General features: G+C 45.5%; 1 long non-coding RNA gene across 1 annotated transcript; it reads left to right on the top strand.

The window, feature by feature from the left end:
• The first annotated feature begins 2,525 nt into the window (after positions 1-2,525).
• Positions 2,526-3,955, top strand: LOC137522540 (uncharacterized). The gene is made up of 2 exons (XR_011022324.1): positions 2,526-2,771; positions 3,770-3,955. It is a non-coding gene; the product is annotated as an uncharacterized lncRNA (long non-coding RNA).
• The last annotated feature ends 1,364 nt before the right edge of the window (positions 3,956-5,319 follow it).

Genomic DNA, 5,319 nt, shown 5'->3' with positions numbered 1-5,319 from the left:
TAAAGCCACAGCTATGTGGTAAAAAGTAGGCGAGTTCAACAGTGGGTAGTGCCATATGCAACATATTTAGTGCTGTAGTTCCGGAGCTCATTTGTGTGCTTAATCTGCCCTGGGCACCCCATAGGTTATTACACTTTTTCAGAGCTCTTCAAAGTATGTCCCAACTTTACAATACTTCTGTATCGTAATCCAATTCCAGAAACCCAAAATCTCCACCACCTTTCTAGGTCCCCTCCATCAAATGTGATTTAGCGTTGTTGGTTTTCTGTAGCTTCGCAGCGCTTATAACTATTACTACTTATATAGGGCAGACATCCTCCACAGCGCTGTACAGAGTATATTGTCTTGTCACTTAACACGCCCTCTGAGGGGCTTACAATCTAATCCCTACCATAGTCATATGTCTATGTATGTATTGTGTAGCGTATGTATTGCAGTCTAGGGCCAATTTAGAGGGAAGCCAATTGTGGATGGAAACCCAGAGTGCCCAGAGGAAACCCACACAGACACAAGGAGAACATACAGACGCGTGCAGATAATGCCGTGGCTAGGATTGGAACCAGGGAACCAGCGCTGCAAGGTAAGAGTGCTATTCGCTACCCCACTGTGCTGCCCATACCTATGACTGCTGACAGATTGGGGCAGTAATGAGGTAGCAGTAATCAGGCAGCTGCAAATTAGGAGCTATAAAATTGTGCAGTAGCCCTTTTTTTAATTGAGCAAAAACTACAATTTATTAAAAGACAAAGAAATGTTTCCTGTTTTGTTTTGTTTGAGGGGGGGGGGGGGGGGGGGTCGGCTTTACTTACTTTATCATTTCAAGGCCGTCAGCGAGCCATATTTATCATAAAGGATATTTATTACTATTCACACCGCAGTCCATGCACACATGCCCTAACACAAAATCAGTTAGAACTGGCAGGCCAAGGTTTAGAGAGAAAGAAGGGACACTCTAGTGCAGCCTTTCTCAACCTTTTCACCCTGGAGTGACCCCTCAAATACTTTTTGGATCTCAAGGAACCCCTGAAATTATTTTGCAGGTGGCATGGTCTTTAAATACTGGTGGGGTAGTTAATGCCCTATTACAGTGCCCTTCATTATAATGTCTCTTTATTCTAGTGCTTTTTTATTAATGTGTTCATTATTATTCTGACCACCAATTTTGTGCTTCTTTTTACAGTACCCCCTAATACAGTGTGCTCTCTTTCATACTTGACCCAACACCCACGATAGGGAAAAATGCCATGGAACCCCTGCAGAGTACTCAAGGACCCTGGGGTTCCAGGGAACCCTGGTTGAGAAAACCTGCTATAGTGCAAGCAATGATTCTCTATATATCTCAATAAATGTTACAAACATAAAAAGTAGGATATCAGGAAAGTTATTTTGAAAATTCCCAATCTCCTGCAGACATGTGCAATACTCCTATTATGTTTTGCATTACACTATATAAGCAAATAACGGCATTATGCTGAGCCAGCGCTTCCAGTGTCTCAGAGAATAAACTGCACTGTGGATCTATTGTACTTTCCCCTGCATTAAAAGGATACCTTAGCGCAAAAATAATTTAAAAAAGGGGGAGTAGTCATGTGTAGTGGGCTCTAAACTTACTTCCTGGTTGGGGTGGTCGCGGCTGACTGCGCAGCCATTACCCAGTGGCACGCCTCCTTTGATTGCTCCCGGACCGCTCTGCGCATGCGCACTACGTAGTTCTGACAGTGAGCATGCGCAGAGCGCTCCTGGCTGCACATAGTGCATGCATGGCCGGCAGCGCCTGCGCAGTCAGCTGCAACCACCCTGACCAGGAAGGAAGTTTGGGGAGGTTGGTAGGCACTACCGGATGGGGACAGAGGAGAACGGGGGGAGCGGAGGGCATAAGGAGAGCCCACTAAACATGCCTGCACCCCGTTTTTACATTTTCTTTTTTTGCGCTAAGGTATCCTTTAAAAAGGCCATACACTCGGTATCCTTTAAGCAGGCAATACACTCATCGATTCCCCTCATTGATATACGGCCCGATCAACCAACCAATTAAGCGAATTTCGACCAAAATCGCTCAATTGGGTCAATCAATCCAGGTGAAAAATTTAGGTTAACAGATAGGGAGCGCGTTGCTAGCAGCGTTTTAGTTGGCGACTGATGAGCGTACTCTCACCTGTCCACCGCACAGCCCAGTCTATGCTTCTCCCCAGCATCATCTTCACTTCCGTATCCCCAGGTGCCTGTGTGGCATAATACAGTGGATAGACACTAGGGGCCTGTAGTGGTCACAGTGCCCCTAATGCAGCCATAGGCAAACTACAGCCCGCGGGCCAGATACGGCTTGCAGGCACTATGGAGCCATCCTGTCAAAAGAGGGCCAGATTCTGCTCCTCTCCCTTTCTCCCTCCCGCCGTGCAGAGCATGTACAAGAAATCCAACTCACCCTATCACACTCCCAAGGGGAGATCTCCATGGTAACGGTGGTGTCATGCGAACTGTCATTACATAGTGTGTCACATGATGCTGCTGTTGCCATGGAGATCACCACTGGAGAGTGTGATAGGGCGAGTTATACCCAATCCTTTCCTGCAATTCTTCAGTTTGAAGGAGGAGAGAGCGAGCAAGCTACAGTCGAGAGGAATGTGGCCCGATCCTTAAAAAGTTTGCCCACCCCTGTGCTCTAGTGTCTGTCCTCTGCATTATATCCCACATGCGCCCAGGGAAACAGAAGTGAAGAAGACTGAGCAGCCACCGGGAAGAAGCAAAGACTGAGACCACACGGCGGAGAGGTGAGAACCGCAGGGTGGACACTAGGACCCAGCAAGCACAGATAATCAACGATTTCATGCTGAAATAGATAAAAAATCTGTGTGCAAGCAATCGAACAGATAGATAATATCTCTGATCAGAGAAGGATCTATCTGCTGGCCATATCGACTAATGTATGGCCACCTTTACTATATAATCTCACTAGCAGAATGCCAATATCATTCTACACAGAATGAAAGTCACTGGAACAGCAATATTTATATACACTGCTGTGCTAGATAATATGTGCCTCACTGACTAACGGAAATTTGGAAGACACAATCCCTTAATCCTTTAAGCCTCATCTACATGCGTAGATAAGGCTCTGATCCGGCGGCTTGATTAGCCGCCGGATCGCCTCTTCTGCGCCCCCGCTCGCCCGCACGTGCGCCGAATTCGATACCCGCTCGTCCCCGCACCGCGCATCTTCCGCTCAATTCCATGCCATTGTCCCCTCGCGGGGAACGAGCAGGGAATTGGCGGTAGCAAGATCCGACCTGTCAGATCTTATCAATCGAGCCACATCAGCGGCTCGATTGATAAGCCACATCGCCGCCTCATCTACGCGTGTAGATGAGGCTTTAGACTGTGAGGGCTTATTTCCACTATCGATGTGGATGCAAAGCGATCACCTTGCATCCCCTGCAGGTACTTCCGCTTGTCGTCCGTACAACTGGATGCAGGGTCATGCGGCTTCCCGGCGGCGGCTATGGGGAATTGGATGCGTGCTGCGGAAAACTGCAGCATGCTATCCATAAATTCCCCAGCGTTTAATCGCGCTGGATCACGTAGGTCAATCCGCGTTAATGGAAACTACTCCATTGACGTGAATTGGTTGCAGTTTCTTTTTTTTTTAACAGGTAAGTTTTTATTGAAAATTTCCATTTTTGTGTTACAACATAACATAACATACTATAGGACCCAAGAGAGTCCAACTTATCTACCATAACTGAACAATGTGTCATTTCATCATTGGTAGGAAGTCAAGAGAAGAAGAAGATAGATTCTTCTACGAGAGAAGTCGTGAAGAAGAAAAGAAGAAGAGGAAAGATCATCTCACCATATCATTATATATGACTGTCATCATTGTCTAAAGTCTCATTCCATTGCTGGTTGTAACAAATATTTATTGTATCAGAATAAAAAAAGAGGTTGCCTTTATAAATTCTAGAGTTAAGTCTTAATTTCACTAGTTCCTGATTGTGGTAGTCCGGAGAGACCACCGAGACCTATCGCCCTGTATATTGCAGTGCATGCACCCCCCTCCCACCAGATCCCATCCGAAGCTTCAGCCACACCATAGATTCTTCATTAATTATCACATAAGGATGTTCCGCAGAGCCTCTGTTCAAGTTTTGTATGCAAGTATTTATGTTTTTAGTTGTATTTTTTGTTGCCCCTCATCCAGGTCTGTGAAAATAGATTAGTATTGCTGGCCTGCTAGCAGTGTTCTAGACGTCAGTCAGCACATTCCTGCAATATCTGTCACACCATCCCGACCAGATGTTGTCGAATTTAGTGGGGCAGTTCCTGCTTTTATAGGTCATCTTACATAATGGTAGCATTTTATTAACCATGTTTATCCATTCAGTCTTGGTAGGCACGACAGACTGGTTCCAATGAGTTAGAATTACTTTCCTAGCTATATGGCATAATGTATAAATCATTGCCATTTTGTATTTGCTGTAGCTGCCTTTAACAAATATACCCAGCATCACCATTTTAGCGTCGAATTTGAATGGGGAATCTATCACATTGCGAATTGTTTTTTCTATTTGGTCCCAGTACCTAGCCAGTGCTGGGCATGACCAAAACATATGCATGAAACTTCCTTCTGCCGAATGACATCTAGTGCATAGGTTCGAGTGTGTTGCATTGATTTTGTGTAACCTAGTCGGCGTATAGTATACCCTGTGGAGATATTTCAGCTGGATTAATCTGTCCCTGGACGAGATCAGAACCGATGAGCCCCTAGCCACTACCTCCTCCCACACCTCTCCTTCTATTTTCCCCCCTAGGTCTTGTTCCCATTGGCTACGGAGTCTATCTGTGTTATGGCCCAACTGGTTCATAATTTCTGCATAAATAGCAGAAAGCGGCTTGTCTAGGTGTTTTGTTATCAAGAGGGATTCAATTGGGTTGGATTTAATCAAGATCCTTCCCCTGCCAAATTGAGCTTTGGTCGCATGTGATAGCTGGTGATATCTAAATTGCATATGATTAGGGAGATCATTTGCTAGTCTAAGTTCAGAAAAGGATAATAGGATTCCATCTGGGGCGATGTCCTTTAATACTTTAATTCCGTATCTCGCCCAAACTGCTGGGTCAGGTATAGTAGAGAATTGAGACGTATGGGTTGCCCCATAATGGGGTATAAGGGGACCATTGTTGAGGAGGTGTTAACTTGCGATGGAGGTATTGCCATGCCCTTATAGGAGTTTTCATGACTGCATTGATATTTGAAGTAGAGTTGGCGCCTCTAAATGGCAGGTTTAAAAGGGCTTCGTAGGAGCCCATTATGGCTGCTTC

This window comes from Hyperolius riggenbachi, chromosome 6 (genome assembly GCF_040937935.1).
Source record: "Hyperolius riggenbachi isolate aHypRig1 chromosome 6, aHypRig1.pri, whole genome shotgun sequence".
Classification (NCBI taxonomy): Eukaryota; Metazoa; Chordata; class Amphibia; order Anura; family Hyperoliidae; genus Hyperolius; species Hyperolius riggenbachi.
This window is presented reverse-complemented; position numbering and strand designations above follow the sequence as displayed.